The 12,092-nt window shown below is 45.5% G+C and overlaps 1 protein-coding gene across 2 annotated transcripts in view; it reads right to left on the reverse strand.

Annotated features, from left to right (window-relative positions):
- Positions 1-1,111: 1,111 nt before the first annotated feature.
- The window catches only part of FOXO3 (forkhead box O3), a 122,991-nt gene continuing 112,010 nt past the window's right edge, over positions 1,112-12,092 (reverse strand). For both annotated transcript variants that reach the window (XM_059176933.1, XM_059176934.1), the window contains one exon: positions 1,112-3,078. The gene's annotated coding sequence lies outside the window, so the exon portion shown is untranslated. The remainder of the gene's footprint in view (positions 3,079-12,092) is intronic.

Here is a 12,092-nt window from a genome sequence, read left to right on the forward strand (position 1 = left end):
CAGCTTATTTAGAGGCTGGAGATAACCTGGAATAGTTCTCCGCAGGAGGCGAACATTACAGCCACCAGGTCCCCGGAGGCCAAGTATTCCACCGGGACGCTCCAGATCAGAAAACTTATGGTGAGGGACGCGTGGCACTCAGAACTCCACGTGGCGGCCGACGGCTGGCCCTTGCTGAAAGCAGAGTCTCCGTGTAAGAGACGGAGGTCTGAGGCGGCCGCCCTCGGCCCTGTGTGCCCACCTCCTGGTGGCTCCAGGGGAGCCTGGCCTGGGGGGATGTGTGGGGGGGAGGCCAGCTGGCAGTGGCCGAGGCTGAGAGGGGCGCTACCGTGGTCCTGGACAGGCCTGACTGTTCCAAGTCCCTCTCGAAACTGATGCTGGCACTCGGCTTTGTCCTGATCTCAGCTCTCCACAATGCTCTACCCGTAGATACTATCTGCATTGTTAAAAAACAAAAAACCCAACAAATGCAAAGCACCCCTCCCCCTCCATTTTCCTGATGTGCTCTGCGGCTGCCCGGCTCCCAGACCTCCTCTGTCCCTCCCGCAGCTGTTTCGGATTAAATTATAATCTGGTTCTAGGACATTTTGTAAGACATTCTGCCTGAAATCTAACAAACGCTGAGAAAAAGAGAATAATAAATGAGATGCCCCATGTCTGAAAGGAAGTCAACATGGGTTGAAACCTATTTGGGAGTTGTTGTTTTTTTTTTTTTACTCCCAAAGTAGCTCCCGGGGTCTATAAAACAGAAAAGGCAGACAAGCTGTTTTGTTCGTTTGCTGTTTCTTTCTGTTCAGGAGAGCCGGTCTCAGGGCCCTCACGCTGCCCCCCCCCCCCCCCCCCGCTGCCCTCACTCCCCACCTCCCTCCCCGCAGTGGCTGTAGTTGTGTCCCTGCGGCACCACCCCCCCCCCCCCGCCCCCCGCCCCCCCGCCGTCAGGGCAGCACCAGCTACAAACCCAGAGAGGTAGTCTTCTCTCAACCACACGGGGCAGTTCCTGTGTACAGCGGACCACCGAGGAATCAAGGAGTGGCTAGCGTCATTATAAAGGGATATGGTAAGCTGAAGTCTGTCTCACGGACAAGCGGACCACATGAAGAGAATACACACCTTTAAAAATTATACATACTTTTAAAATGAAGATTAAAAACGTGGAGCAGCTTAGAAAAGGCGATATGCTACAGGCCTACTATAACCACCACCGCACGACAATTTACAGATTCAGTAAAAGGCAGGGTGAAATCAACAGGGCCATCACTCAAACATGAGCACCCAAGCGAGGCGGGGGAGACGTGGGACAATACCAAATGGAACTTCCATTATGCTAGGAGCTGTTCTCACCACCAGTACCACCCCCAGAGGAATTAGGAAGCAAAGGTGCACAAGGGGGCCCCTGGCGGCAGGTGGCGGGTGCAGGGGTCGGGTGGCATGTCTATGGTGGGAGGGAGTCAGTGCCCACTGCACGGTGCGAGCATCAGCGAAACTCATGCAGGGAAGTCTGTGCTGAACTACTAGCCTGTGTTCCTAATGTCCATGCAGAATGTTCCATTGTTGTACTGTACAGGATAAAATTTATTTATACATTTATATACCTAATGCTTTTTATGCAAAGAAAAGAGTCTTCATCTATCACTCTGGAGAAGTGTGCATACGCTGCGCTCGTCAGAGCTTTGTCACACCAGCTTTTCGTGTGTACCCAAGGTGTTCCCAACCATTCTATCGAAGAGGGTAATGATATAATCACACTTTCCTGGCTCAACAGAAAGCACCTATACAGCACCATTAACTTTTTGAAAACCAAACAAAATGAAATCCATAGAAGCAGAAAGATGAGAGGGTAAAAGTCATAACTGCTCTATCTTGTACTTCCATCATGTCACTTGTACAATTACAATCTAAGCTTTTATATATATATATATATATATATATATATATATATATTAGATTGTGTGTGTGTGTGTGTATAAAAATCAGTTTGTACGCTATTGCCTCTCACTCATACACGTCTAGCAGATCCGATTATACACAGCAAGGCTGAAAATAATCAAGGGTATTTTAGGAAAATAGTGACTCTGCTTTGTACTTTTCACACATTTCCCACTGTAGGCTTAATGTTCACCTGCAAGTTAATTTCTTCTGCAAAGCAAAACAGGACTATTTTTCCCCCTTTCTCCTTAAAACTAAATCCCTTAGTGGCATTTGGCAATGAGTGGGCAGCTGAGCTTGTTTCTTGAAAAGACCCTAATTTCCAGCACACCATCATTGTTCACTGCATTAGCTGAGGATAATGCCAGAAGACCAGAGGCCCGACTGCTCTGGAACTGCAGACCAGGGGCTGGGGGGTCCCCCCCCACCCACTCCCGACTCAGAAGGAAAACACAGTGGGTCGCATGCAGCACTCCATTCGTCGGGCCTATGCAGGGGTCAGTCCTGGACTGATGCGCATGGCAAACAGTTGTGCCATTGTTCAGTTTTTAGAAAAGGATAGTTTTCTACCAAACAAAAGAAGAAAGAAAATCCCCCTCTGGTTTATGTAATTTGTTAGTTTATGGAGTTCCAAGAGCTCAAATGCTTGTGATGCCCAAAGCTAGACTAGTAACTGGTACAACATTTTCCTTCTGTTTTTAAATTTGCCAGGGGAAGGATGATTAACATTTTAACATAAAAATACTGCAAGTTAATGCATGTGGAAAAACTCAGAAAGTCAAAGGAAAACAAACACTAAAACGACACTTAAAACATCCCATAAACCATTGTGAGATGAATACACCACAGAGTCGCCAACAGGAGCTCACGGTGTGCTCTGAACGAGGCTGGGTGGTGCTGACAGGGTGCCGTCCTTCACTGGCAGGTGGCTCATGACCCTGTACAAGGAAGATTTTGCATACTTTATATAGAGAGTTCTGTTCCAAGGGTAAGTGCTTCACCCGGGGTAAGGGGCCATTAACAGTCTCTGCTGGGTTAGGAAAATGGTGCAGGATTCACAAAGGTGTTAAGCTGTAAACGGTATCACTGTCCACTTGCTGAGAGCAGATTTGGCAAAGGGTTTCTCGGTAGGTCTTGTGTCAGTTTGAGGGTCTGCAGGAGGAGAAAAGAAAAACCAGAGATGATTAAGGACATTCAAACAGCAATTGTAGGCCCCTCTGGCTCACGCTTCACCAGCCTCCTGTCTCCTCACCTCACCTCCAAACTAAGGGTACTCACACTAAAGCTGTTTTGCTACACTAGCTTCAGAGGTCTGAAAACCTAAGGAAGAAGCATGGAGACTACTTACCTTATTTTTCTGCTTGATTATATGATGCTCTCAAGTTGAAAAAGCCTAGAGGAAACGAGGTCATTCATTTTGGGCGGTTAACAAAGAAAGGCAAGTTAGGGGTGTTTTAGTGGGCCCTTTCTTTTTTTTAATCTCTAAGACTTATTTATGTATTTATTTGAGAGAGCCCACACGAGTGTGTGATTGGGGAGAGGGAGAAGAAAAGCGGCAGACTTCATGCTGAGTGCAGAGCCCAATGCGGGCCTTGATCTCAGGACCCTGAGATCATGACCTGAGCCAAAACCAAAAGTCAGATGCTTAATGGACTGAGTCATCCAGAAGCCCCGTTAGTCGGTCCTTTTAAGTTAGGTGTCCAGGGTGCAGATGGGATTTTGCTCCAGGATTTTCAAGCTACAACCAGAAAAGTTGGTCACCCTAAGCAGACCAGCTATGCTTTTCTGGTTCTCTCCCACTGGCTACATGGACTAAACTTGTTTACCATGAGTACCGGGGAGCTGAAATGGCCACTTTCCACAAAGGCTTACTCAGTCTGCACCACTGGTTGGAGATCACTTTGACTCTCCTTGCTTATTAAAGGAATAAGCAATCTCTAAGTGGACTGTGTAGGAATTTTTTTTTTTAATATTAAAAGTCTGCAAAGAAAAAAAAATTATGTAACACACACATATGGCCAAAAACCCCTCCCACACAAAACATCCCTTTAACAGTTAACAATTCTTATTTTTGCCATCAACAGTCTTCAATGGGAGGCACAAGAGGTCCTCTCAGACCCTCTGAATTTACATGTCTGAGTAGACTTCATGAGACCTCTGAACCCAGACAAGTTAAAGGACTAAAAAAGTATACTCACAGATGTAGCTAAAGGAATCAACACAACAGACCTCAAGACACAAGACCTTTGTTTATGGAGACAGTGTCAGCTGTCAAGGTAGGGATAAAAATAGCTTTAGGCCAAGAAATAGACAAGGAGGAGGGAAACAAGCTGAACTCCCCACCTTCTCATCAGAAAAGGTAAGCAAGTCATGAAGTGTTCACCAGTAAGCTCACATACACATTATACACATCTGCTTCCCACTTTTTAGACCAGATATTATCAGAGGTTCATTTGGGATTTTCACAAACGTACTCAGGACTTCAATCTCTTCTCTGGCTGGGCTGGCTGGCAATCTCACCTTTCACTACCAATATTCAGAAAGATAGCCGGGCTTAGTATTGGTAATGTTACATACCCACGGTCACAATTATCCTCGCTACAGCTCCAAACTGAAGCTCTTAGGGGGTTTTACCAGAAACAATAAAGAAGAAAAAAAAGGCCCTCTTTCCCCCACCCATCCCCAGTATTTATTTTCCCTGGCTGATGGATTTTTTTGCTTTGTAAAGGTATTAGACAATATTATCCTACACTTGTTGATTTCAGAGCAAGAAAAAGCTAAAACAGGGACATCGGGGTGGCTCAGCTGGTTAAGCGTCTCATGATCTCGGGGTCCTGGGACAGAGTCCCACATCGGCCTCCTTGCTCAGTGGGGAGCCTGCTGGTTCCTCTGCCTGCTGCTCCCCCTGCTTGTGTACATGCTTGCTCACTGACAAATAGATAAAATCTTAAAACAAAACAACCTCCCCCCCCGCAAACCTAAGAAAGAAAGAAAAGAAAAAGCTAAAACAGGTATCTAGTTGGCTCAGTCAGCAAAGCATGTGACCCTTGATCTTGGGGCTGTGAGTTCAAGCCCCACGTTGGGCCTAGAGATTACTTAAAAAAAAAAAAAAAAAAAAAAAAAAAAAGCAGTTAAAATAGAAACCAGATCAAAGCATCCATAAAGAATTAGCCTCCTAAAGCCAGCCAGTGCTATTCTAGCTGGGACCCCTGAGGACTGAATGGATAAGGGTACAGACATGGTCCTTTGGAAGGGTATTCAGTTTTTCCCTTCACAATAACACTTAATAAACCACAATCTAACATCACTATGCAATTAGTCATCAGGGACTGTGGTCCCCAGGTGCTAAGAGAGAAGCTGTAAAGCATTACCTAATTCAGACCCCATCCTGGTTCCCTCTGGTATTAATTATTCAGCCATGGAAACCAGTGCATACTGGGAAGGTGACACACTTCATTCCCCAAGTACAGAGGGGGAGCACGCAGCCTGTTCTAATGCTGGAGCTGGGTCCGCACAGTGGGAAAGAAGGCATGGGGCACCTATAACCCCCAACATGGCATCATTCTAAGCAGAACAGGGCATGGGCTCTGAAAACCAGGGGCAGGAGACCCACACTGGGCACAGAGCAACAACCAACAACAATCCTTAGGCCAAACACATTCCCTCATCAAAAGGCCCAGAATCTTCAGGGAACATCATCATTAAAAAGGAGAGGCACTGATCAGGACTGCTTCCATTTCTGCAGAATGGGCCTAGGGCCCCCTGTGTCTGTGGCATTCCCCGGGGGTCTCCCAGGCCATGCCTCTCAGCCTGCAAGGGAAACCTCGTGTTCTTAAGAGGGGAGCCAGGAAAGGAGAGGCAATAAGGAAATCCGACTCCACAGGACAGAAAGGTGACAGAAAGCAAACAGATCATAAAATATTGTAAAAATACAAAGAAATCAGATAAATGTTGAAAAGAAATACAAGCATTCTTATAAAAGATATACCAGAATCACCATTCACTAGGAAGACCCATGATTAAAAATAGTCCCAAAGAACACAGCTCCTTATCTGCCTTAGATTTTTAGCCACTTTGGTGACTCACCATTTGCACATGCGTATCTGACTCCACCAATGACACAGAACAGAAGGAGCACTTTAAATGATGACACCAGCTACTGAGCTGGGAATTTAATGATACTTAGCTTGGGTACAGGTGTGGTGGGTTTCAATGAAGCTCCCGCATTTTTAACATTGTTTAAAGTAAGATGAAATTGTTTAAGTATGCTGATGCTGATTCTAAGTTTAAAAATACATCATATTAAGCAAAACTTCTGGAAGGAAAAGGAAGCATATAGCTGAAGGGAATTATAGCTATCACTTTGCAGTCACTAGACAATAGGCCAATGAATAATAAATATAAAAATGTCCTTAAAAAAACAAAAAACAAAAACCAGAAAATATTGTTCTGTCCCATTTGTGACTTTCATTGATGGGGAGAAGATCTCTCTTCCCCATCCATGCCCAATAAATATGTTTGAAATCAGACTGTTGATGCAAGGAAAATGAAATGGGGATGCCAAATGATGAGACCCATCCTAAAAATATCTATGGATGCTGTCATCTGGTCCCTGGTGAGAGTAAGTCCCTCTATAATCTTGGCATCTGTAGGGAAGACAAGTTTCTGCCTAATTATCACCACTAAATCACATGACATGCTAAGAAAGGGCAATGCCTCCAAAAACTCTACACAAAACATAACAACCACAATCAACTTAAATCTGGGAATAAAACATTAAAGTACCTACGGGTGTCCTCCTACAACTTATCTCCACTGTGACAAATACGGATTTCTCAGCAGTGTTTTTTATCTTTTTGGCACAGAGGAAAGGAACAGGACCCTGACGCCAAATATGACACAGAAGGAAAACAAGCCAGTAGCATGAAACCCTCACATCCACAAATCCATGAAGGTAGCCACTGCTTTCCTAAGCTAAAACGAAAGATGTCTGGAGGAGGTCTACCTGAAACACAAAATTAAAGTGAAGCACTGCTTTCCCTACTCTTTAAACAAAAAGATAATTTAGGCCAAACCTGCCAACCCCAGGACAAGCTGGGGACTAAATACAGAACATTTAGGACAGAAAAGGAAATGAATCAATGTTCACTAGATCTGACAGGGAAGACTCATGTGGAGTTCAGAGAACAAGTATGGGCTTCAGACTAGGTAAGTTTCCACCCCTGAGGAGAGAACAAAAAAATGCCTGCTTTGCCCCCAGGGGGATCTCTGGGACACCCAATCCATCATGAGCCACAATCATCTGCCACCATCCACCCAGGCTTCTGGAGCTGGTGTCACCCCAGGAAAAACGGCATTTCTGTGGGTCTTGGGTTGGGCAATCATGTCTAATTTCGGAGTACCAACATGGCAGCAGTTCCCTTGGCGTCCATCTTCACAGCCAAAACACGAAGCAGCTGAAGAAAACACCTAACGGGTGCAACACTTCGTTTAATTTGGTAATTTTTCAGCATCTCCCAGGTTGGAATGGGAGACAAAGACTTATGGAAGCAGCGGAAGGCCAGCCTGGTGGTCACTGTGACAGCAGAAGCCTATCAGATGACAATCCGGCCCTCTGCCTGCAGTGCTGGCCTAACAGTGCCATCCTCCAGGACTACCAGAGACGGTGAACGAGGTGGTGCAGCTCTATAAAAACACATTCTGAAGAATGCTGTCAACCTGCCACTTTAGCAACTTAATAGTTAACAAGGGAAGCAGAATAGGTAGGGAGGTTTCCGCCAGGCGGGAAGCCAAATGTGTATTCAGTTTGAGGAGCCTCAGTAAAGGAAAGTCAAGTTTCTAGGAAATGCAGCCCATAGGCACAGATGCCATTTTTTTTTTTTTAAAGCTTTATTTGAGAGAGAGAGAGAGAGAGAACGCAGGCACATGTGTGCTTGTGGGAGTTGGGCGGGGGCAGAGGGAGGAGGAGAGGAACCTCAAACGGACTCCCTGCTGAGCGCGGAGCCCAACAAGGGGCTCGATCTCACAACCCTGAGATCATGACCTGAGCCCAAATCAACAGTCAGATGCTCAACCAACTGAGTCACCCAGGTGTCCCTCCATTAATACAACTTTAAAAAATTAATTAAAATATTTAAAACAGTAAGTATTTAATATTTACCTTCTCTCATCTTTTCCGTGTATCCTACCATACACAAGGACCAAAATCAACAGTCTTGCTACTCTCTCAGATTGCTATCACCGCTTTAGTGATTCACCACTTAACAAAAACAAGAGGGAACCGTAGTACAGGAAGAAATGCGTAGAGTCATAAACCGTGACCTGAATGTCACATGTTTTATGTTTGCTGGGTGACTCCTCACTGCATTGACTGGCTGGGGCGGGGTGACTGGGAGTGTGCAGTCACCGCCTCGGGCTGGGGAACAACTGCATCCCTGGGACGCGGAGCTGCAAGTACGCGTCCGGTGTGTCAGCCCATCGAAGGGCTCCACAACCAGCTACAGAAGAGAGGGGGCCCCAAAGCTGTCTTTGCCTGCTTTAGATATACAGGGTTATGAAGACCATCTAATTTTTCCAAAAGTGATTCTGAAATTGAAAACACAAAACCAGCTGTTTGGTTCCACAAATAGACCAAACCACTCATCCCCCTGTAAGGTAGGACCAGGACATGCAGGTGATACAGGTGGTGGCCAAGAAGCAACCCTTAGACCAGTGCAAGAGAAGAAGGAAATCAAGAAGGGAACTGAAAGGAAGGTCTCAGGGGTGGCTCCAAGATCCGCAGACAAAGGACTGCCCTGAGATCAGCAGTCTGGCCAGCAGTGTAGACTCGGGGAGTGAGGTAAATCCAAACTTGGTATGGCTGTGGGAAGCCCTCGTGTCCCTGCTCAGCCTGGAGCTTGTTTCCATGGGTACCCGGGCCGGCAGGCGACCTGAAGTGAATGGGGCTGGACAGGGAGTGCTTTGGCTTGAGACATTCAGAGCAGCAGGCAGAAGGGAAACCTCTACCACATCTGTACACATGTTGGGCTGTATTGCTTTCTGATCATTTCTCAACATACAAATGACCAATGGATGTTCCAATTAATTACAGTGGCAAAGTATACAGGGAGACCCACTGAAAATTAAAAATTTCAACCTCAGAATCTATGGCCTTCTCTTTTTGGCCATTACATTTCTTTAAGGAGTCAAACACTCCACACAGACATGAATACTTAAAAAAAGAGAAAGAAAGAAAGAAAGAAAATCTTATGATCCAGACTTCTTTCATCAGAGAGAGAGAGACAGAAGAAGGAGGGGGAGGGGAAGAGGGAGAGAGAAGACATCCTGATATGCAAACCTTCAATCAAGCCAAGACTGGCAATTAACATTTTATCCTCTGGAAACACTGAAATTACCTTCAGAGGCTTCTGTGACTAAGTAATTCTCATCGTTTAATAAATGAATATCATATATTTTACCCAAAAAGAGGTCATTAAAAAAAGGAGGAAATCTAGAATTACAGAGTACAGCTCACATCTATTACTGGGGAAGAGAAGCAAAGCACAAGACCCGCACCCAAGCACGCAGCAGTTCCTAGGGGACAGGGGCGTGTTCCCATTCTAAGCCTGGTCCTGCTTCTTTGGGAGGAAAGCTCCTGGAGAACAACAGCCCATTTTCTCTGGGTTTTCACTGAACTTACAGTTGGAAGAGATCTTAAGGGCAGAGTGACCACATTTTCTGAATCCCAAACTGTCACACTAGCCAGTAAGGGGGTAAACCTCCAGCCCTGAGGGGTTGGGGTGTCCACGGCCAGACCACGGCCAGTATCAAGCTATTTATTGTGTGGCAACTTCCGGCTCTCAAGAGAGCCCTAGGAGGGCCGGAACAGCTCTTTATTTCTTTGCGGCTTGGGACAGGCTAGCAGTGGGAACGGGAGGATCGGATTTCCAGGCTCCCTACCAGCAGGGATGGGCTATACCGAAAGGGAGCAGAGAAGGGGCGTGGGGAGGCTGCTCCCTCTTCTGTTCCCTCCGCAGAGTGCTACCTACTGGCCAACTGGATGCTGACAAGACACCCCCAGGAAACCCGAAGCCTTTTCAGGCAATCCTCTGAAGATGCTAAGGGAACACTCTGGGAACCACACACAAACCTCATTCCATCCAGGTTGGAAATTCCCTGTGAGTGAAACAGTTTCTCGCAGGGGCACCTCCAAATTGGTAGCCAGGACTTCTAGCGGGCGTCCAAAGCTTCACAAACAGGCAACCACCCTACCTTTTTAATAAAAAGAAGCCAAACGCATTCTAGTTTAGGAAAGTACTTGCTCTTTCTGCCAACAGTGTTGCGTATGGCCTGGCTGCCTCCCTTATTGGTATCAACTCTGGAGCCACTGGCAGTAACAATAAACATTTAGTAACTTTTTAAAAAGCTGCCAAAGGACCATAGGCCATACAAGAGCTCTGTGGGGTAGGTGTCCATTTTAACCCCATTTCATAGATAAGTGAACTGAGACTGAGGGAGATGAGTGACTTCACTCTGACACTCGGCCACGTAGATGGCAACCTTCTGCTACAAATCCCACAGCTCCTCTGTCGAACCACACAGGTGATACTTGGAGTGAGTTGTAGGGGAGGTTTTTTAAATCCATGGTTCCCACCACAGCAGAACCCCAGGGACAGTGAGCTAAACTGGGTGGCTGGCTCATGTCTTTAGGGGTTTCCTTAGAACATGGGTCCTATGGCTTCTTGAAGAAAAAGGATTTGGCTCAAGATATCAAATAAATTTAGGAAACACTGCAATCTTATGCTAGAAGGTTCATAACATATATTAACTTTCAAGGCTCTTCATAGCCCATCTGGCAACAACTCTAATTCACTTAAACTTCATATTCCTCAAACTTATTTGACCACAGAATGCGTTTTCTACTTAATATCCATGAATGTCTTGAGGGTCCAGTATTCTGTGGAACACTTTGAGAAACACTGACTTATGGGAACTCTAACTATCAGAAGTGTCACACTAATTTTCAAAACAAAACTATAATTCATTTTAGGTTTTGGAACTTTAAACTTCAAAACAGTTTGGAAGATGGGGGAAAGCAATGTTCTTACAGCAAATGAACACATTCACAAAACCAACGTGAAGTAGATGATGTCTCTTACAAGGTGGGGAATCTCCATCATGGAATGAAAAATCCAGTGTTAAAACTTGAATCTCCAAGTCGGGAAGAGAAAGTCTGCAAACATCCCTCTACCTGCCCAAGGAACAAGGCAGAACCCTGGCCCTTCTCTCCAGCAACAGCACAGAGGCAGGTCCCGACAAGCCCTTTCTCCAGTCTCTATGAAGAAAGGGAAGCCATGAGAAGCACAGGTGGCACCTGGGGGGAGACCATACTTAAGAAAACATTACTTGGGAGATGTTGAAGAGTGAGCATTAGGAACCCTGGGAAAAGAAGCATCTAATGGGAGCTTAGAATTTACAAGGATTTCCAGGAGTAATTCAGGTGATTTTCAACCCATTTATTCATGCTCCACGTCAGCTCTGTGGCCAAAGAAACCTTCCAGAAAGCCATCTATAAATGCAACTGCTTAAAGTGACAGTCACTCAAGGCTCTGTCCCTGTGCCCCAGAGAGCAGCATCGATACCAGTGCTTTCTAGGGAAAAGAATGTATGTAAGGAGTGTAACCAGCCTCTGCATAGAAAATGCCTTTTCACAGCTGTGTAAATTTTCCTTTACTGTTGTCAACACTAAAAAGATCCAGACAGCCATTCTCTCAATGAATGACAGTTCAGACTTCAGGCTTTCTTTGAGGTAAGAATAAAGATCCTGCAGATGCACAATTCTCAAGATGAACATATTTATAAAATACGAACATAATTATCGAGATGAACCACAAACTAGACTAGAGCCCCAGTAAGTGCAAGTAACAGAGTGTGTTCTCCATGCAATATGCACGGATTCGTGTTTATCATACGTTACACTGCCTAACAGAGACGTAGCTACCTTAAGGGGAAAAAAATATGACACAAATAGCCTACATTGCCTATTCAGTTAGAATTAATCCTATTTCCCAACACGAATACGTAACAGAATCACAGCATTCAGATATCCGTTCAACAGGAATCAGAAATGTGCTCCTTTTGGAGAGCAGCCTCGCCAAAACCTAAACGGGCTCCAACACCAGGTCCTG

Source organism: Mustela lutreola, chromosome 6, assembly GCF_030435805.1.
Source record: "Mustela lutreola isolate mMusLut2 chromosome 6, mMusLut2.pri, whole genome shotgun sequence".
Classification (NCBI taxonomy): Eukaryota; Metazoa; Chordata; class Mammalia; order Carnivora; family Mustelidae; genus Mustela; species Mustela lutreola.